Source organism: Podarcis melisellensis (assembly GCF_964234715.1).
Source record: "Podarcis melisellensis genome assembly, chromosome: 5".
In the NCBI taxonomy this organism is placed as follows: Eukaryota; Metazoa; Chordata; class Lepidosauria; order Squamata; family Lacertidae; genus Podarcis; species Podarcis melisellensis.
The window spans coordinates 94,910,226-94,933,229 of NC_138537.1; the positions used below are offsets into that span (position 1 = coordinate 94,910,226).

At 43.2% G+C, this 23,004-nt stretch overlaps 1 long non-coding RNA gene across 1 annotated transcript; it reads right to left on the bottom strand.

The window, feature by feature from the left end:
• Positions 1-3,593: 3,593 nt before the first annotated feature.
• LOC309370300 lies at positions 3,594-18,103 on the bottom strand. The gene is made up of 2 exons (XR_014168499.1): positions 17,626-18,103; positions 3,594-4,623 (listed from the first exon to the last, which is right to left on the bottom strand). It is a non-coding gene; the product is annotated as an uncharacterized lncRNA (long non-coding RNA).
• Between the last annotated feature and the right edge of the window lie 4,901 nt (positions 18,104-23,004).

Below are 23,004 nucleotides of genomic sequence, written 5' to 3' on the forward strand. Positions count from 1 at the left end.
TAAAGGGAGCTGATGGGTCTCAAACCCTTGCTGGGTTAAGGCCAAGACATGCTCCAGTGGATTGAGTGGACAAGACCAGTCGGTCCAGTGGCCAAGAAGGCAGTTTCTGTATGTGCTGCAGAGGGAAGCGAGGGGCAGGTGGGGCTTGTCCACTGGGAAGGTAGCCCATATAGAAGGAAAGGTAAAGGTAAAGGGACCCCTGACCATTAAGTCCAATAGTGACCGACTCTGGGGTTGCGGCGCTCATCTTGCTTTATTGGCCGAGGGAGCCGGCATACAGCTTCCAGGTCATGTGGCCAGCATGACTAAGACGCTTCTGCCAAAACCAGAGCAGCGCACGGAAACGCCGTTTACCTTTCTGCCGGAGTGATACCTATTTATCTACTTGCACTATGATGTGTTTTCGAACTGCTAGGTTGGCAGGAGCCGAGAGAGAAACGGGAGCTCACCCCGTCACGGGGATTCGAACCACCAACCTTCTGATCGGCAAGTCCTAGGCTCTGTGGTTTAACCCACAGCGCCACCCGCGTCCCATAGAAGGAAAACTCTGATCCTAAATCTCCATTGTCCTATGGCTATACTCATTCGTGAGAAAGGCTTTGGGAATAAACCCTGAGGAGCAGTCTGTACCTGCTGCCTTGCAGAATATCTTTGGGAGAAGAAAGGGCTAAGGCAGGCTTCCTCAGCCCTCCAGATGTTTTGAGACTACAGTTGCCATCATCCCTGACCACTGGTCCTGCTAGCTAGGGATCATGGGAGTTGTAGGCCAAAAACATCTGGCGGGCCGAGTTTGAGGAAGCCTGGGCTAAGGACTGCCTAAGATGGTTGGCTTCAAACCATGCAGCCAAGCTGGTGCCAAACGTATTGCTTTGCTTTCATTTGGACCATACCAACGAGGCCGAGAGGAGGGTCTTGTTGTTTGGGCAGCCCAGGACCTCCTTACACACTGTCCAGGCTCACACCCCAGAGAAGTCACTTCAGTGTTGCTAACATAGCAAAAACAGCAAGAGCTATTCAAGTGGAATGGACTCCCTCAGGAGGTGGTAGAATCTCCTTCAGCCGAGGTTTTTAAGGAGTGATTGGCTGCCCATCTGTCATGGATGCGTCAACTGAGATTCTTGCATTGCAGGGGGTGGACTAGATGACTTGTGGGGCTCCTTTGAACTCTATGATTCTATGAAAGTAAGGCAGTTACCATATATCAAAGCAACTGGATATAAACAGTTAGGAACTCATTACTGCAACAGCTACCAATTCACTTAAGGGTTATCTTGACTACCAAGATGGCATTTGCAGATCTTTTGGAACATTTCACCTTTGGTTCAACATACTGACGGTGTTGCAAAGTGTGCCTAGCACATTAATTAACATGCTCCATCCAGAGCTTCAGCTGCAGGATCCTGCACCTCCCACTCTCCCCCTGAATGTCTCTCATCTGATTAGCAACTCCCTTTGGCTAGCGAAATCTAACAGGGCGAGGTGGGAATAAAGCACACTGGCATGATTACAGTCTGTAATCATGTTGGGTGGGGAGCAACCTACCTGCTTTGAGGTCCTCTTAATTGTCAAGAACCAAAAACAGAAAACAGCCATTCATTACAGCAGAAGTTGAAATGAATGTAAATTAAACGTTAAATAGAAAGGGATAGCCTCCTTGCTGCGGGCTAACAGCAGCTGAGATTCAATTTCACTCTGTTGCTCATTCCTAACACCCTTTGGAAAAATATGGACAGTTTGCAGTTCCACCCATCCACACATACTTTCCAGCACTGGCAATTGTTGATGAGCAGGGCAATTTAAGGGGGGGAAAGGCGCCTAGTAAGCCAGATTGAGATGCTATTTCAGTCTGCATCAGGACACTCAAATGGGATTTAAGCCACCTATGCTCCAATATTTCAACAAGAGCTGCGCTGAATTTCTGAAATTTCCAAGATTAAAGCAGGGCTTTCAGAGCTGTAAATAGAAACAACTCTCAGTACCTTGACACAGGAATTTGCAGCTCCTATTCATGTGCTGCGGGACGCAGGTGGCACTGTGGGTTAAACCACAGAGCCTAGGACTTGCCGATCAGAAGGTCGGCAGTTCGAATCCCCGTAATAGGGTGAGCTCCCGTTGCTCGGCCCCTGCTCCTGCCAACCTAGCAGTTTGAAAGCACCTCAAAGTGCAAGTAGATAAATAGGTACCGCTCCAGCGGGAAGGTAAACGGCTTTTCCGTGTGCTGCTCTGGTTCGCCAGAAGCGGCTTAGTCGTGCTGGCCACATGTCCCGGAAGCTGTACGCCGGCTCCCTTGGCCAATAAAGCGAGATGAGCGCCGCAACCCCAGAGTCGGCCACGACAGGACCTAATGGTCAGGGGTCCCTTTACCCTTTACCTTTAACAGTCTCAAACAACCACTAATCAACATTTAGTAATCCCTAACATGTTCGAAAGCACATCAAAGTGCAAGTAGATAAATAGGTATTCCAGCGGGAAGGTAAACGGCGTTTCAGTGCACTGCTCTGGTTTATCTGGTTATCTTTAGAGGCTGAGCAACAGAATACCTTATTTCCTAGATTCTACCTTGGATGCAGGTGGCACTGTGGTCTAAACCTCTGAGCCCAGGGCTTGCTGATCGGAAGGTCAGCGGTTCAAATCCCCGCAACGGGGTGTGCTCCCGTTGCTCGGTCCCTGCTCCTCCCAACCTAGCAGTTCAAAAGCCCATCAGAGGTATTGCTCTGGTAGGAAGGTAATTGGCATTTCCATGCACTGCTCTGGTTCACCAGAAGCGGCTTAGTCATGCTGGCCACATGACCCGGAAGCTGTACGCTGGCTCCCTTGGCCAATAAAGTGAGATGAGCGCTGCAACCCCAGAATCGGCCACGACTGGACCTAATGGTCAGGGGTCCCTTTACCTTTACCTTATTCATGTGCTGCTGTCCTGGACTTATGGCAACACAAGTAGGGGGGCACGCACGAGAGCCCCGGACTCACCATTCCCATCCAGCTTTGGCCCACCCCACAGCACTTCCTCCACAAAGTGAGGGCTCTCTTGACCTCCCTGATGGGGTCTAAAGGAAAGCAGCTTGGCTGCAGGAGTTGCCGGAAGGAGATGTACCAGGCGCCATCCAACCATCTTAGGGACTCCACTCAGTATTTGTGTAGGGAAATAATGTTAAAAGGCATATTGAAAACACCACTTAAATAATATTTAAATGTAGTAGATGTGTGTTTGTTTTCAGTTTTAAAATCGCAGATCGGTCCAGAAGAGGAATGGATGAATACAGACCAGAAATATGCTGATGGGAGTAGAAAGGGGCACCTTCTTCCTATGCATCTGAACCTTGGGGAGCTTTTCATAACAGGAAGAATGGAAGACTGCCGTCTACAGAAGCTGAACCATTCAAACAGCCGAGAGAGATGAGTTTTCAAGCTGACATCTTAAGTACTATGGATTCCTTCTTCTTCCCCACTCCCTACCCGGATAGTATTATTGAACTGATTTTGGATTGTCTGCTAAGTTGGCTTGCTTCCAATTTTTAAAATATGATAATTTTGTTTGATGCTGCTATATTGTTACCTTTATTCTATTGCCTGCTTAAAGAGGTTTTTTTAAAAAAAAAACATCAACATAAAATTGTTTTAATTGAACAAGAATTTGCCACTAAGCCAACAGAATGTTTTTTGCCATCTCTTTTCTATTTGTTCAGTTCTAACTTTGCAAAGATAGGGTATAGGAAGGAGGGATAGACAGCTTGATTTGGAGTTGTTACCTTTTTTACCTTCTGCTATATATTTCCTTGGTTTGCTTGATGACTGTCAACCCCAAAATCTGAGCTCTGAGTCAGCAGTCACTCTGTTTCAGAAACAGCCTAGCCAGAGACATAATATAGGAGATCTGTTTTCCTGTTTCGATTCTCCAGTTTGCCTGAGAGTTCTGGATAAGTCAAAAGCGTTCACTCTCTTTAAATATGTGGCCATCCTGTTATAAGGTTTTCCCTTCAATAATTCTGGAAGTTACTTTGGAGTACAAATCCAAATAAGGAAGCTTGTTGGAGGAAAAATAATCACACTAGCTGGATAAATCTGGATCCAATGCTGTGAAGCCATGAGTTGCAGTCTGAGAGACTAAATTTAGCTCCACATTCTTGCAATAGCCACCAATGGCTGCAAATTATGGAATATGTATGTGAGTGATCAAAGGAGATTGTGTTAGTCAATTGCATTCCCTTTGGAGTATATGAAATTAATGGGCCTTTGTGCGAGTTGATATAAAATACAGAAATAAACACACTATTATTCTGAGTTTCATGAGCCTTTCTGCAAAGTCATCTGGTTGTGGGAATGGGAACGGGATCACTTCCCATATCTTAACCATGGATAATCAATCAACGCACAAAGTGCATGAAGCCTTAGTGTCATCTAAGAAGTTTCCACCCATGTGGAAGATTCACATTACATGAAACCTATATCACATGAATCAACTTAGCATAAAGCCACAGTCCCAGATGGTTTAAGTCCATGTAGCTCTAAGAGGGTTTTCACTGAGATCTCTAGACTGATCTCGTTCCTTGTGCTTTAAACACTCCTCTTCCTCAGCCATGCTCAGAGACGCTCCATTGTTGCTTCCATAACCTGCAAAAGAGGCTATGAGATGTCACAAATTACTATGACATACCCTTGATTTTGAATTCATTGATAAAACTAATGCACAAAACTAATCACCATTTCTAATGAGCAGCGTTGGCAATCTTATAAACTCCCTTCTTGATTAAGGACCCCTGACCATTAAGTCTAGTCGTGACTGACTCTGGGGTTGCGCACTCATCTTGCTCTATAGGCCAAGGGAGCCGGCGTTTGTCCGCAGACAGCTTCCGGGTCATGTTGCCAGCATGACTAAGCAGCTTCTGATGAACCAGAGCAGCACATGGAAACACTGTTTACCTTCCCGCTGGAGCGGTACCTATTTATCTACTTGCACTTTGACATGCTTTTTAAAAAAATAATTTTTATTGAATAGTTTTATGTTACAAAAAACAATACAGCCATACTACCACTAAATATAATTAAGAAATAAAAATTAAATGCATCAATATTTAGTTTGTTATTTGTTATCTACCATCTTATTTCCTCCCAAACATTGCATATAACAGCACACATATGTGCAGATACCCACACACCCACACCCACACAGAAAATGATAATAATGAAAGTAAATATTTTTTCCCTTTTATCTTCCAAAAATATTTTCTTCAACTTTGACTTCCTGAGCACTTTGACGTGCTTTTGAACTGCTAGATTGGCAGGAGCAGGGACTGAACAACGGGAGCTCACCCCATCGCGGGGATTCGAACCGCCGACCTTCTGATCGGGAAGTCCTAGCTCTGTGGTTTAACCCACAGCGCCACCCGCGTCCCTCCCCTTCTTGATTACCTAGGGAAAAGGGAGAAAAATGATACTGAATTGGTAGCAGCTAGGACAAAAGTTGGAACTGAATACTATTAAAGATTCACATATATTTCTATTCCACTAAATCACAATTTTCAGCCCCCAAATAAAAACTGAGAACACAAACACACACACTTCTAAGGTGTGCAAGATTCCTCACACCAACAAGCAAGAATAGCTTCCGATCAGTGTCCATGATCTTCATTTTTTTCCCTAGTCCACTATTATATGTTTTCTCCAGTCTGCCGCAAGACTCCTTCCTAAACGAGAAGTTAAAGTGTAATATAAATAGTGCTTTATAAAAATAACAACAATTCTAATGCAAACTGGCACATAACAGATTTTTAATGCAGATGTTTAGTTATATCTAATTACAAGCTCTTTTTCACTGGATAAATTCAGCACCATGAGAGAGAGAATTCTGCCATTCATTATGCTAGTATATGCAGTCTTTAGTGAATATAGTCTGCATTTACCATAATTAGGAGAGATCAAGACTTGGCACAGGGCAACAAAGTATCACTTTATGCTAAAATTTCAGCATTCATATACACTGCACAACTTTTTATTTTAAACACACAATGGAAGAGAAACAGGCTTATTTTACTGACTGCAGCTGATCAAGCTATGAAATACACAAAACGCAATATGGAATTTCCATGGTCTTGACCCTGTTGTTGCCTTTTAGCAAGAAGATAAAACTTACAGATCCTTGGTGGACCCCACTTCCTACCTCCTTCCATTGTGAGAATTATTAGTTTTTACTGCTCTTTGCCTTTTGTTCTTTAGCCAGTTATTGATCCATAAGAGGAAACCTTCTCTTATCCCATGACTGCTAAGCTTGACGGACTTAATCAAAGGTTTTTTAGAAGTTGTAAGTGTCTAACAGGCCACTCCTATCCACATACTCTCTCAGAACTTGCTTAACAGAAGTCATGCTGGTTCCTCTTCACAAAGATTTGTTATCCTATACGTTTGCTAATTTTGTCTTTAATAATGCTTTCCACCAGTTTTCCAGGAACAGATATAAAGCCACTTCCGGCCTGCCCAGGAGGTGGGGTTGCGGGCTTCACGCCCACCCCCACATGAGCGGGGGCTGGTTTCAGCCCCCGCGAGAGCAGGGGAATCCCGGCCGCATCTTCCCCCCAGCCGGCCAATCGGCTGGCTGGGGGGGGGATGGTCTGCCCTATTTAGGGCCGATGCAGAGGGGGCTCGCCCTCTTTTCGCCGGCTAGCCCCCACATTTTCCCACCCTCCCTCCCTTTGGGTAGGCTTTAGGTAGGTCTCTGACTTTGCTATGGACTTCGGTCTGTCACCGCAAGGGGCATGGTAGGAATTTTTCCCAATTGGCAATTTACAGCCATTTGGTTTTTCGCCTACCTCGTAGCAACTCGTCACAACTCCTCGGCATTGGCGGTTAGGCATTGGTAAGAAGGGATTAAGAGGATGTGTGTGTGGGGGGGGAGGAACGCCATCACCTCCCCCCAGTGAACGAAGGGTGGTCCAATAAAGGACTCCGGGGGCGTGGCCCTGTCCGAAGCCTATGGAGGTGTGGGCCAAAGGCACGCCCCAGAGCGGTGACCCAGGGGAGCTCCTAGTCGACGTGCCTTGGCAGGAGACTCCCCCGATATAGTGTTAACCCTTCCCCTTGTCTCCAGCAAATGGGCTGGAGCCAGATAGTCGTTAGGACCAATGCCTAAGCCAATGCCTCTCATTCCTGAATTCAATAAAGTTGTGGCCTAATTCGCCCATTTAACCTTAAATTATGGTGTCTTGTGTCTTTATTTATCCTGGTGGGGGGCGGGAACTCGCCACACAAACCCAACCAGCCTGGAACTTCCTGGATCTCCTAAGAACCATTTAAAAGAATAATAATGGTGCTACGTTTCTTAAGGAAGCCTTCTTGCCTCTTAATAACTTCCTTGGCTCTGCTTGTTAACAACATTGGCATCTTGGTGTTACTGTTCCTCATTTGTGAGATGAGATTCTTACCCATCACTGGAATCACTAACTGGAGAGGCCTACAACTGGTCATGGGAAACTGAATCCTTCACTGTCCACAGATCTACTCCTGAAAGTGTGAGCAACGTACCCAATTGCTGAAAGCAGATACTTCTGGGTCTGGTGCTATGTGATCCTTCATGCTACTGGGCTGCTCCCATGTTTTCTCCCACCTTATCCATCTTCCAGGTGGCTAGAGCACATCCTCCAGGCATGGAGCTGGTCACATGCACAACCACACAATGGGGCAAGACTACAAGCTTATATGATCTATAATGAAATTAAGAAAGTCCTTAAGTGGACATTCGTAAAGAAGCCGGAGGCCTTTCTTCTGGGCATGGTCGACCAAACGATTCCAAAGAAAGATAGAACTTTTTTTATGTATGCAACCACGGCAGCAAGAATTCTCCTAGCAAAGTATTGGAAGACTCAAGAATTACCTACTCTGGAAGAATGGCAGACCAAGGTGATTGAATTCATGGGACTAGCAGAGATGACCGGCAGAATCCGTGACCAGAGGAGAGAGACGGTGGAAGAGGACTGGGAAAAATTTAAAGTTTATCTTAAGAATTTTTGCAAAATTTCGGAAAGTTAAGATGTCTAGGGTTATGAAATCAGAGATTTATAGTTTTAAAAGTTTTAATTCAGGAAAATTTAAAGAAAATTGTTTTAGTAAAATTGAAAGAAGGATTGCTAAAAGTTATTTCAAAAATTAGGGTGCAGTGAGGGGAAGGTTTGGGGAAGTCGTGTATTTTTTTTGTATGTTTTTTCTATTGTTTTTTCTTTGTCTTATCTTGGTTATGTTCTAATTCTTAATGTTGTTAAAACCAATAAAAATCTATTTTTTTAAAAAAAAAAAAAAAGACTACAAGCTTATATGGCATGAATTTTGCGAGTTGGATTAATGGATGTACACGGTCTTCAAAAAAGTCCACTGTGACAGAAGGGGCACTTGGAGGCATAGGAAGCATCAATATACTTTCTCAATGAACATAAACTACATTCATGTTGCAGAGGGTTGGACTAGATGACACTAATGGTCCTTTCCAACTCTACTATTGTATGATTGTTTTGATGAAGGTGGATTTAGAACTCCAGCTTTCTTTTGCTCTGGATACCTGTGACATTATTCAGAAAAACATGAAATAGAATCTCAATGTACTGTCATCCCAGATTAACACACCAGATGTATCAAGATGGCAGAAAGCGAAATGAGTATCCTGATTGGTAAATTTCGAATGGAACAGAATTGCCACCCTACACTTCTTATGAACTGTATTTCTGATCCTTTGTCCACAATAAACAGTTAGCTTTTAATGGATGGAATATGTCCATGTCTTCTCAATCCCTTTACTTTAGAGGGCTAAAGTAAATTTCACATGCATTATGACAAGTCACTTATGATGTCAGGGAACTGCCATCGGAGCCAGAGGCGGAGGGAAGGATCCAGAGGGATGCCAGAGAGGGTCCCAGTAGGGAGAGAGGCAGCCCATCTGCTGGGGAAGGAAATCAGCGTAGCACCAGTGGAGAAGGGGGGCAGATGGGGGAATCAGCGAGGGGGCTCCAGGACTCCTCGCCGGAGACCAGCGGGGAGAGCACGGGTCCTCCGCTGCCCACACCCTCCCTGCGCAGAAGACTTCCGCGCAGGGAGAGTAGGAGGAGACTTGGCGTCAAAGAACTTCTTTGCTGGAAGAAGTTCAAGAAACGCCCACTGACGGATTCTGCCAGCGATTGAGACAGCCACGGATGGGTGGCTGTCCGGATAGAAAGGGTTCACCCAGGTAACCCAACCAGGTGTGGCAACAACTTACGCATGAGCAACCCCTAGAACCATTACATATGATTTATTTGCTATTTGAATAATGTATGAAATATATAATGTATGAAAAACGGGTGACCCTAAAGTGTGATCAAGTTGGGTTTATGAATGGAAGCTGTTAGGATCGTCCTACTCATGTGTAGGACCCTGGCAGAGACACATGCCTGACTGGCATGTTCTCTCCCTCCTGGTCGATCGTTCAGGAGCTTCAAAAGCTTTCTCCAGCCCGAACATCACAGCAACTGATACCAAGAGGCATTAGCACGCTTTAGGATCCTGCAGAGTATTGGCAGTTCACGTAACAGACTCAATAGCTCAGCATTTTGGCTAATCTACTTTTATTTACATCTAATACACTTGGAGCATTCTGCCTTAGCTCCTTCCTCTTTCTCCTCAGACAGCAAAGAGAAAGAAACAAAGGACTATAGTCCTACTTCACGGAACACAGTAACCCAAACATCCTGTCTCTGTCACTTCCCACACTGTGGAATGAAAACATACACCATCATGTGATAGACAACCATCCCATGACTGCAAACACGGAGCAGAAATCCTAACAGAAGCAGGGGTGCCAACTTGAATAAAATATTGGCAGATAAGTCCCACCCCACATAATCAATCATTGAATGGTAATGTCCTTCAACTTTGGGGAGCCTGAACCCCTCAAGTATTTTATTGCGGGCGGACCTTGGCCCCTACGAGTTGGCTCCTATGAATGGAATAGCTGGATGTGGGAATGGAGGGGGGCATTCAGAAGGGGATCGAGGAAAGTGGGGTGTGGTTTTTTTGCTACAACTGTCATTGGATTCATCATCCCATTACTACTTAATGGAAGAAAACTCTTGAGGGAGGACTGCAAGAGTTTTAGAAGGTTTCCTTTTCGCTTTTCTTTTTAAAGTACACTGCAGTGATTTACGGCTCCCATGAGCCAATGGCGTACTTCTCTCCTCTTGCCATGTCTCTGCTCAGTCGTTGAGACAGACACAAAGGACCAGTTAAAGCTTAGAAAAATGGCCCACGCTCGTTTTAACAAGAGCTCAGAGAAGTCTGATATGTGAGCACTAAGCTGGCAAATGACCCATTACAGAGGTTACTAAAATGTTTGGAATTTGGGTAATACCTCTTTTTCTCTTCCTGTGACTATTAAGTAACTCGGTAGTTTGACTTCTTCGCTGCGAGAATGAAACACTGTACAGATAAGCAGAGAAACACTATCTGCTGGAGAACACATGAAGTCATAATCGCCTGTGGTTCTGCTAATTGCTATCCATGTGGAAACCATTTGAATTTAACAGGGTGCTTCTCTTTGCTCTGGTTAAAATACATCATTATGAAACAGTTTTGCACAATGGGCTTCTTGTGGTTCTTAAGCGAGACATTAGTAATATACTTAATGCGTGTTCTAACAGTATGCCTCTGTTAAGAAGACTTCTGTTTTGGGGTAACCTAAATGAAGAGAGCCAACATAAACAAGCCTTGTGCAAAACTGCAGCGTATCAGATTTGCCTGTTTTGTGTTAAATGTGTAAATGCCAACACAAGCATAAATAGCAGCAAGTGTTTATATTCCACTGTCTCTCCGCCCCCCCCCATCACACATACACACATTTTATTCTGTCCTGAGAAAGAATTTTGCATTGTATTATGTCTTTATTGTTTGCACATTGTTGTCTCTGGTAATAATTTATCCCATGAAGCAAGGTACAGTGGTACCTCGGGTTGAGAACTTAATTCGTTCTGGAGGTCTGTTCTTAACCTGAAACTGTTCTTAACCTGAAGCATCACTTTAGCTAATGGGGCCTCCCGCTGCCACTGCGCCGCCACTGCATGATTTCTTTTTTTTATAATATTTTTCTTAGTTTTTACACATATTAAAGACAATACAAAACAAAACACAAACATCAAAGACATACAACAAAAATTTGACTTCCCCATGCCTTCCCTTCGCCACATCCTTATTTTGCCATTTTTTCGAGCAACTCATCAGTCAGTATTTAATCAAGTCCCTTTTACATTTTCTTGAAGTTTAAGATTTACAGCTGTAATTCTTTGTTTCTTACCCCTTGTCATCTTATCAGTCCACAATTTTACAATAATTTTTTTAATATACTTTAAATTTCCCCCAGTCCTCTTCCACTGTCTCTTTCCTCTGGTCACGGATTCTGCCGGTCATCTCTGCCAGTCCCATATATTCTATCACCTTCGATTGCCATTCTTCCGGAGTAGGTAATTCTTGCGTCTTCCAATACTTTGCCAACAGGATTCTTGCTGCTGTGGTTGCATACATAAAAAATGTCTTATCCTTCTTTGGTACCAATTGGCCGACCATGCCCAAGAGAAAAGCCTCCGGTTTCTTTACAAATGTCCACTTAAGGACTTTCTTAATTTCGTTATAGATCATTTCCCAGTAGGCTTTAATCTTTGGGCAAGTCCACCAAAGGTGATAAAAAGTACCTTCAGCCTCATTACATTTCCAACATTTGTTATTGGGCAGATGGTAGATCTTTGCAAGTTTGACTGGGGTCATGTACCACCTATAGATCATTTTCATTATATTCTCTTTCAGGGCATTACATGCCGTAAATTTAACACCGGTGGTCCATAACTGTTCCCAGTCGTCAAACATAATGTCATGACCAATATCCTGTGCCCATTTAATCATAGCTGATTTCACTGTTTCATCCTGTGTATTCCATTTCAGCAGCAAATTATACATTTTAGATAGATTTTTAGTATTGGATTCTAACAATTCTGTTTCTAACTTTGACCTCTCCTTCTGAAAACCCAGTTTCCTGTCCTGCTTAAACATCTCATTTATCTGACGGTAGTGTAACCAATCTCGAACTTTATGCTTTAGCTTCTCAAAACTTTGTAGCTTCAGTTTCTCGCCATCATATTCTAAAATTTCACAATACTTAGGCCAATTAGAGTCCATGTTAATTTTTTTCACTGCTTTCGCTTCCATTGGTGACAACCACCTAGGGGTTTTACTTTCCAACAAATCCTTATATCTATTCCAAACATTGTACAATGCTTTCCTGACAATATGGTTTTTAAAACTTTTATAAATCTTTACCTTGTCATACCACAGATATGCATGCCAACCAAAACTATTGTCATATCCTTCCAGATCAAGAATGTCTGCATCTTCAAGAAGTAGCCATTGCTTCAACCAGCAAAAAGCTGCTGATTCATAATAGAGTCTTAAGTCTGGCAGGGCGAAGCCCCCTCTATCTTTTGCATCAGTTAAAATCTTAAATTTAATTCTGGGCTTTTTGCCCTGCCAGACAAATTTAGATATGTCTTTCTGCCACTTCTTGAAACAGTCCATTTTGTCTAGAATCTGCAGCGTCTGAAATAAAAACAACATTCTTGGCAATACATTCATCTTGATAACAGCAATTCGGCCTAACAAGGAAAGTTTCAGCCTGGACCATATGTCTAGATCTTTCTTAACTTCTGTCCAACATTTTTCATAGTTATCTTTAAATAGATTCACATTTTTTGATGTCAAATTCACCCCCAGGTACTTAACCTTTTTTTCTATTTCCAACCCAGTTTCACTTTGAAACCTATCTTTCTCCTCTTTTGTTAAATTTTTTCCCAGCACCTTTGTTTTCTGTTTATTCAATTTAAATCCTGCGACCTGGCCGAATATCTCCATTAATTCTAAAACTCTTTTGGTACTAGCTTCTGGCTGTTGCAAAGTTAGCACTAAGTCATCTGCAAATGCCCTTAGCTTATATTGTTTAGATCCGACCTGTATTCCTTTTACCAGCTGGTCCCTCCTAATCATATTTAACAAAACCTCCAGGACCGATATAAACAGTAAAGGGGATATAGGGCATCCCTGTCGTGTACCTTTCTCTATTGGTATTTCATCCATTACCACATTGTTCACAATTAGTTTCGCTCTTTGTTCAAAATATATTGCACCTATACCGTTTTCAAACCCTTGACCTACCCCCATCCCATGGAGATTCTTCTTCATAAATTTCCAAGAAATATTGTCAAAGGCCTTCTCCGCATCCACAAAGATCAACACTGCCTTCCTATTAATGTCCACCTCTAGCATCTCCAAGATGTCTATAATGTTCCTCACATTCTCTGACATATGTCTCCCTGGGAGAAAGCCTGTTTGGTTCTTATGAATCTCCTCCATCAAAACTCTCTTAAATCTTTTTGCTAAAACGTCTGCAAAAATTTTATAATCCACATTCAAGAGTGATATAGGGCGGTAGTTTTTAACTTGATGTTTCTCAGTTTCTGTCTTCGGTATAAGTGAGATGAATGCGTCTTTCCACGATTCGGGAGCCTTTTTCCCCTCTAGTATCTGGTTGCATACTTCCTTCAATGGCTGTATTAGCCATTCTTTAAGATCTTTATAGTATTTTGCAGTTAAACCATCTGGTCCTGGTGATTTCCCCAATTTTGTATTCTGAATGGCACCCTCTATTTCTTGTTCTGTGATTTTTTCATTCAAGATCCTTTTATTTTGTTCTGAGATCTTTGGTAGTCCATATCTTTTAACAAATTCTTCTATTTCTTGTTCATTTGTAGGCCCTTGTGCATAAAGTTTTTTGAAGAAACTTTGAAAACAATTACTTATTTCATTTGGTTTGTTGATAATTTTCCCATCTATTTCCAGGGATGTCACCGTGTTTAATTTTTGCCTCTTTTTCAGTTGCCATGACAGCAGTTTCCCGCATTTATCTGCCGATTCGAATGTCCTTTGTCTCATTTGCTTTATCTTCCATTCTATTTCCTGATTCATCAATTCCATGTATTGCGTCTGATGGTATTTTATTTCTCTTAAGATCTCTTGAGACTTCGGCTTAGATCTCAGTTTTTTTTCTCCTTCCTTTATCTGGTTCAAAATCTTTTCCTTCCTCTCATTTTGTTTCTTCCTTTTTATAGAATTTTGCTGAATTAGGAATCCACGCATCACGGCCTTACTTGCGTCCCATACTATTCTTTTTTCCACCTCCGTTCTCAAATTTATCTCAAAGTAATCCTTCAATATTTTTTGGGCCTTATGATAAATTTCTTCATCTCTAAATAGGGTGTCATTCATTCTCCATCTGAAGGTTCCAGCCGTTGTTAATTTCATTTCCATCTTGACTGCGTTATGGTCGGAGAAGGTTTTTGTGCAGATTTCTGTTTTTTTCACTCTTGGTGCCAGACTGCTAGAAATCCAAATTTGATCAATTCTAGTCCAGGTCATTTTTGCTTCCGAGAAAAAGGTTCCCTCTCTTTCCAGAGGGTTCCTAGTTCTCCAGATGTCGATCAAGTCCATGGTGTCAGTGAGTTCGAAAAAAGTCTTTGGTAGTCTCCCATCCTTGGATATTACTTGCCTTTGTGCCTTGTCCATATTTGTGGAGACAACTCCGTTGAAATCTCCCATCATTATAATTTTAAGGTCCATAAAGTCCATTAAGGTCTCATGCAACTTCTTGAAAAACTCTGCCTTCCCCTCGTTAGGTGCATAAACTCCAACAATTAAAATCTTTTCTCCTTGAATTTGAATTTCTACTGCCAGGTATCTTCCTTCATCATCTTTAAAGATCATTTTTGGTTCCCATTTTTCCTTGGCATAAATCACCACCCCTCTTTTCTTCACTTTGTCCGAGGAAACAAATTCCAATCCTAGTCTCTTATTTATCAGAAGTTTCCTGTATATCCTGGCAATATGGGTTTCTTGCAAGCAAATTATATCTAACTGTTCTTTCTTTAATATATGAAAAACTTGATCTCTTTTTCGGGGATGGTTTAGACCATTACAATTCCAACTCAGAAGTTGCAGAGACATTTTTGTTATTGGGTACTTTTCCCACCCACTGCTCCAAGTTCTTGTTCCTCGTCAGTCGGTGCTTGGTTCAATCCAAACGATAGGTTGGTAATATCCAGTGTTCCCCCCTCTACAGTTCCTTTCTGAAAGTCCTCAAAGTTTCTCTCCAAAAAGTGTTCTTTATCTTGAATTGTTTTTATTTTAGTTTTCTTCCCTTTGAAGTTGAAGGACAGCCCTTGTGGGAATTCCCACCTGAATTGAATGTTGTTTTGTTTTAATATGTCGACTAAGTCTTTAAATTGTGTTCTCACCTCCAAAAAGTATCTAGGAATATCTTTGAAGATCTGTATTTGGGAATTTTTGATAACCAGTGCCCTCTGGAAATGTAGGTTCAATATTTTATCTCTTTCTTCCTTGGATCTAAAAGTTATTAAACAATCCCTTGGCTTCTTGCCTTGCTTTCTACCAATCCGGAAGGCTGTAGTTATTGTAAAATCCTCTTCCTCTTCCCCCAACTCTTCACTCCAAAATTCTTGGAACTTGTCTGTAAGAAATTCCCCGAGCTTGTCCTCCTCCTCCTCAGGTACCAGTCTCAATTTCAAGTTCTTGCCTTTCCTCTCCAGATCCATAAGGGCCAGGGCTTCATCATGCTCATGTACCTTCTTTGCAATAGGGACAAATTTCCCTTTGGTTTCCTCGGCCGTGGTCCTCGCGCTTTCGGCTATTTTCCTCGTCTCTGTGCTTTCCTGAATTAAACGATTTATAGAGTCTGTATTAGTCGATATTATTGTCGTGTTCAAATCCAGTCTTGTTGTCAGTTCAGTCAGTTTCTTGGAGTTCTCTGTGGTTTGCCTAGTAAGTGATTCTAAAGATTCATTTATCCTGAGTAGAGCCTGTGTCATGGAATCCATTGATACCGTAGTTGTTCTTTCCTGTGTTGCTGTTGCTCCTGTCAAGGAGCCTCTTTTCTTTTGAGCCTGAGCCTGTTTTGCTTTGGATCTTGTTGATATTTCATCCAGTGGGCCGCTCATATCTCAAGGTCGTTCCCACAGGAACAGTTGCAGTTGGAAAATCCCACTGTTTATATCTCAATGCAGCAGTCTCTCTTTTAAGCCTCTAGAGGGAGTACATTGTATCCAATGCGGAGACAAAGAAACAGGGAAAGAAATAGCCATACAAAGTTCCAAAAGCGAAAGTCCAAATAAAGACCCTACTTTGTTGCAGTTTAAAATGTTACAGTTTTGTCCGCTGAAGTCCCGTTATTTTATATCAGATAAATCTTACTTTGTATCCTCAATCAAGTTTGACAGCTCTCTTCAGGCGCTCGCTGCCCCGGCAGCCTGGCCAGAGGTATCGGCAGTGGAAGATTTCCCATTCAAATCCCCTTTCTTGAGCAGATAGAATTAAGTCAAATTTCTTCCCCCCCTCTCCTGCTCGTTGGGGGGGGAGGTCCTCTTCCGATGACAAGTTTAACAAAGTTAAAAAGCATAAAAACGTCCCCTTTAAGCACAGCTTGCTCTTTTCGTTGCTCAGTCAATCATGTAGTTCCGGGGGGGCAGACTTCCTTAATTTTTGCCTCTCCCGTTTTCAGCCAAATCTTCTTAAATTTTAAAGTCCCGTTCCCTTTATTTACTGTTCTTACTCACGGGTGTTGTTTCCAATCGGTAGTTTCAGGAAGGAATCGGCGCTCTCCGTCAATGGCGACGCGGCTTCGCTCCGTGAGCTGGGTTGCGATCCTCAGCACCGCGCTCACACCCGATGCCGCTCCGGAGCCTTTAAAAAGGCTCTTTCGCGATACCGGGGGGCGCAAAGGTGCCCACCGAATCTCCTTGTTCACAGGCTTCAGCGCCTGTGATTTTAGGGGTCCCCCGCTCGCCGTAGCGGGTCAGACCCGAACTCACGGAGCAGTCCTGCTTCGGAGCTCGAAGCAAGGACCGCCATTAACGCTGGCGCCGACCGGAAGTTCGCCACTGCATGATTTCTGTTCTCATCCTGAAGCAAAGTTCTTAACCCGAGGTAATATTTCTGGGTTAGTGGAGTCTGTAACCTGAAGCGTATGTAACCTGCAGCATATGTAACCCGAGGTACTACTGTATAGGATTTCCAGTCATTGCAATCTTGTTTAAAATCTCCCTCATCCTACTGTTAAGTAGTAGGTAGATCTCTATTGCATGGCCTGGACTTCCTAAGCCCTAAATGGCCATTGGGACATCCATTGCGGCCAAGAGCGACTCTACAACCCACAAAACAATTTGATGTACAATTGACAATGGATGTGTTGAACCTGCTTGAAAAGTTTCAGCTGTCTTCTGGGGGAGCGAGGAGGGGAAACGATGTTTGGCCTGAGAAGGGAACTTCATGCTTAGCTCACAAATTCACTTATGGTCAGAAGCTCCCAAAGTGTGATGTTGGCCTCCTCGTGGTGCTAGACAGTATGTGAAGGTGGTATGAAGTTCCAAAAAAAGGGGCTGGTTCCTTTCTCAGAAGCAGGCAGCACTGCTCACTGACCCACAATATATTTGTGAGGATCTGGCTAGTTTTATTTATTGCCACCACCAACAGCCCAATTGTGCTGGTCCCGGGGGGGCGGTTTACCTTGAGGCATGGTCAAAGTCCGGTCCTGGGCCGAGGGTCTAGAGACTGTCCACCAAGGGGGAAGTGGAGTCCAAAGCAAGAAGCCGGGCGTGGTTGGGGACTCCGGAAAAACAGGTCTGGGTGCTGGCAGAAATAGGTTTCCAATGTCGTTGCTCCCGCAACCTGGGCCTGGGCTGACTGGCCTTTATCTCCTCTGAAGCCAGGGGCGGTCCCGGCCCACAGGTGACTCGCCTCTCCTGGCCTGGAGGTAAGCACTCCTACTGAAAGAACCCAGTTCCCTCCACCTCTCTGCCCTGAGCCTCTGCAGCTCAGGCGAGGCTGGAGGGTTACTGGACCCAGAGGCAGCCTCACCTTCTCCTGACAGAGCTGGGAGAGGAGCACCTGCAGGTAATCGGTCCTCAATCACCTCCGGAGCCAGAGTGGATTCATCTGGTGTCTGCTCCTGAGGATCTGGCACAGGTGCAGGCACTTCAGATTCAAGGCCCTGCCCCGGCCCTGCCTGGAGGCAGGGACTCCTGTGCAGGCTGGGAGTCCTCAGGTTCAGCTTCTGAGTCAGATTCCCAGGCCATCACACCAATGTGATAATGCAACCTTGCCCTGGCCAGGTTCAGATGAAGATCTGCACCACCCGCAGTCTTGCTGCTGGCCTCATTGCATTGCATTGCATTCAGGTCACCACATACCAAAGGGACCTGCATGCTTCACAATGATGGCAAGGGCTCTCAGGAACAATATATTGTGTCAATGGCTCCAGGCGCCTCACCATTCCATTGTGTGGCAACAAGGGCTTCCACAGAGACATTCAAGCAGGAGTACCAGATTGGCTTCCCCAGTGCATGAACTCCATACCAATCTCCCTGCCATCTTGCTTCTTGAGATGTATCAGTGACACTTCCTGTTGTCAATCTAGCATTGCAGCTCCACCCACCTGGCAAGCTGCTGCTCATAAAGATTGTTGTTGCTGTTGTTTAGTCGTGTCCGATTCTTCGTGACCCCCTGGACCAGAGCACACCAGGCACTCCTGTCTTCCACTGCCTCCCGCAGTTTGGTCAAACTCATGCTGGTAGCTTTGAGAACACTGTCCAACCATCTCGTCCTCTGTCTTCCCCTTCTCCTTGTGCCCTCCATCTTTCCCAGAATCAGGGTCTTTTCCAGGGAGTCTTCTCTTCTCATGAGGTGGCCAAAGTCTTGGAGCCTCAGCTTCACGATCTGTCCTTCCAGTGAGCACTCAGGGCTGATTTCCTTCAGAATGGAGAGGTTTGATCTTCTTGCAGTCCATGTAGGCATATGTAAAGCATATGTAACATTTTGGACTCAAAACTGGTTACATTGGGTTTGCAAGTGTAATAAAAATTACCTTCTTTATAAAGGGGAAATCTTTCTGGTGTTTAAACAGCCCGTGACCTTTATTCCGTCATTCTGACAGGCATCACGTGAAGCAGAAAGAATTGTTTGAGGACTGACTTTTGTTACAGATACCTAAAAATATGCAGGGATACCTATCAAGAGAATGTAAAACCTGTGACAAGAAGTCGAGAAGCATTATAATTCCTTTCAAGTTTACTGAGTATTTGTTTCTTTCTTAAAAAGCTTGCAAGAAGAACGTGTGTCCCTTTGAGCATTATGTCCTTACAATGTTGGCTTCATTTAAGTCACTGCAATCAAACTAAATCAAGGCTGATACTGTATGTTGCTGTGGTGCACTCACATGCACACACACACACACACACACACACAGAGAGAGAGAAAATATCAATGACAAGTCAAGATGCACCCCAATAAAGATATACATGGAAGTACTGTGGGGATGCACATCCTTCATAATTCAAGTTGAGGGAGCAGCAGGGCTGCATGTTGTCTCAGATAAAATTATGGGAATTTCAAATCCTGTTGAAATGATTGGGAGCTGGGCAAGAGAAAGTGAAGGTCAACTGAAGGGGAATCTTGAGATAGCCAGTGGTGGCTGGTGCCCATGGAGCAGGCATGGCCAAACTTGGCCCTCCAGCTGTTTTGAGACTTCAACTCCCAGCTGTTTTGAGACTTCAACTCCCATCATCCCTAGCTAACAGGACCAGTGGTCAGAGTTGAAGGGAACTGTAGTCCCAAAACAGCTGGGGACCAAGTTTGGCCATGCCTGTCGTAGAGACCTGAAGTGTAGCAAGGGCCCTAGAAGGCAGCAGGCTCAGGTAAGACCCATAAAATTATTAAAAAGGCTTAGTTGGGAATAATCCAGAAGAAATAGGTGGAAGGTAACACACGACATAAGAAAGACGAATGAAGAATGGACAAAAAACCCTGGAAGGTCCATTGCACAAGAGGATTTCTATTTCACAACTGGGAGGACATCACTGACTGTTGCCCTAACTCACCATTTCCTCAACGTTTTTCAGCACTCTTATGAAATGGTTTGCCTAGACAAAGAGAAATTGTCTGTGGACAACATGATGGGGGGATGGCCCATAAATGGCCAGTTTTCCTCTCTGTTCCATTATCACACATAAGCATATGAGGCTTTCACAACACATGGAGTGTTTCTTGTTGTTTAGTTGTTTAGTCGTGTCTGACTCTTCGTGACCCCCTGGACCAGAGCACGCCAGGCACTTCTGTTTCCCACTGCCTCCCGCAGTTTGGTCAAACTCATGCTGGTAGCTTGGAGAACCCTATCCAACCATCTCGTCCTTGGTCATCCCCTTCTCCTTGTGCCCTCCATCTTTTCTAGCATCAGGGTCTTTTCCAGGGAGTCTTCTCTTCTCATGAGGTGGCCAAAGTCTTGGAGCCTCAGCTTCACGATCTGTCCTTCCAGTGAGCACTCAGGGCTGATTTCCTTCAGAATGGAGAGGTTTGATCTTCTTGCAGTCCATGGGACTCTCAAGAGTCTCCTCCAGCACCATAATTCAAAAGCATCAATTCTTCAGCGATTAGCCTTCTTTATGGTCCAGCTCTCAGTTCCATACATCACTACTGGGAAAACCATAGCTTTAACTATATGGACCTTTGTTGGCAAGGTGATGTCTCTGCTTTTTAAGATGAGTGTTTCTAAGGAAGCGCTATTGTTAGTGGTAGTGTGGAAACCCTTCTGACCAAGCAGAACAACTATGTGCTGGCATTATAGTGTCAGAATGAAAAAGGCACCACACAGAGGTTGTCTCAAGGGCATGCTAAGGAAAAAGTGTAGCTTGACTGTTCAGTGTGGTTTCATGGAATGGAGATACTGGTAGAATCAATGAATGTGGTGAATGCGCCAATTAAATGATATTAACACATGACTGGAACACTAAAAGATTACAATTGAATTCTGGGAACCTAGATCTGGCTCACACAGCCACACTCATCAGATCTCTAAACTTTAGTAGTCTGTTGCAATACTTGCCTAATTAAAGAATGCCACTATATATTTATAATGTATACATGCCAAGTATGAGCCTACAGTTCCAGTTTAGACTAGCAATTAAAATAGATTGAAAGGGTATGAATACCTTTTTTTTAAAAAAAATGCTATAACTTTTAAATGAATCCAAATGTATGTAATTTGGGAATATAATGGTTTTCATTATTTTAAAGTCTTCTAAGGAAAGCCAGATTTGGTTTCTCAAGGCTAATAAATTTACATGAGCAAGTCGTCATATCAGCACTAGGTAGCCAAATCCTTTGTACACTTTGAAATCTTCTTCATGGGGATAAGTTAACTACCCATCCATAATAACAGTAGTAATAATAGTAATAAAAACTTCTCCCTGGGATTAAGAATCAAAGTGGTAACGGTAGCCAGTTTTTTGTGGGACCACCCATCATGCAATACGTGGTCCTCAATTACCATATGTTAGCGAGAATATAATTATTTCATCTCTTTCCAAAGTTCAGGCTGTGAGTGATGTTGGTTATATGCCTGAAACAGCACCACCCACACACTAGAGTCTCACCTTTGGGAAGAACTCTACAGATGTACAATAAAGTGGATGGGCTCAACACAGTTCAGTGTGGACCCTGTTTTTAGCAAAGTATGATCAGACTGTGAAAACAAAGCACAAAAGTGCTGTTCAGTCTGCATCCCTATTGGTTGACGGTCTCAGCCTTGGACTCAACAGCTTGATGCTGGATGTATGAAAGGAATTTTGCTGATCCAGTTCACTATACAGATTGTGTGTCTCTTGTTGTGTGAGGTGCTAAAGCCTTCTGTGCTGCTGAGGGCAAATATCAGCAGTGTGCTGTCACCCTGCAATGATATGGTGGTGTTCTTAACTTCCACTTCAATAGGCACCAAAATGATCAAAATGAAAATGCGGAATTACCTCCTTATCCCGAGTGACACCTCTCACCAGGTTTTTGACCCTTGCCCTACTGCTTTCACCAAGTTCCATAATCTATTGAAAGAGGATCCATTTAAATCACCCCCTTTGGGCAGTTTCCTGATGCTCTTGGCTTTTATTAGTAACATATCACCCACACTCCAGATGAACTGACATCTAGTGTTCAGTACAGGGGGAAATGTTGCCTTGTTCCTCAGACAGTGATGGGAAGGGGAAATGTTTTCGTTCTGTTGGCATCATCATTTACTCTGCAATAAATGAGTATGCATGCAATTCTCTTGTCTCTTCCTGTGAATGCCACACATCAGAACAGAAAGACAGAAATTTCATAATCATCACCTGATACATCTTTTGGAAAGTTGTTTCTTCGTTGTGCATTTGACACTTCTTCATCTTTAATTTTTTTAAAATTAATTTTCACAATTAAACATTATAATCACATAAGCATCAAAGAATAAACCACACACAAAAAACAGGGGGGGGGAAACATTTTCACACAATAATAAAACCACTTTTGGGGATTACTTATATCCCTCAACTTCCCTCCATTCCCTCCCCTGGTTCTTTTATATTATCTTAATTTATACATGTCAATAATTTCCATATCTTTAATTATCTCCAAATTTAAACATTCTCCTTAAAGTTACAAGTCTTCCTGCTCACAAGTCCTTTATGAGACCAGTGGCAACAGTTGGCTATGGAGAATATTAAGCACTCTCAATTTTACCCATGGACTGCCATCTGTCCATATTTTAATTTGCTCTGAACTAATTTTAAGATGTATTTTAATTAATTGATTGCCTGTTTTTATGTTTTTATGTTCTTTGTTAGTTTTTATGATGTTAGCTGCCCTGAGCCCGGCTCATGACGGGGAGGGCCGTGTACAAATAAATTATTATTATTATTATTATTATTAGCCTGCTACTGTATTAACTTCCTTACGATGCTTTTGTACACATGCAATAAACATTTTCCATTTTTTAATATTTGTTATCATCTTGATATCTACGTCTTCCAGTTAATTTAGCCATTTTGGCGTATTCCATTAATTTGAGTTGCCTGCGCCTTTGGC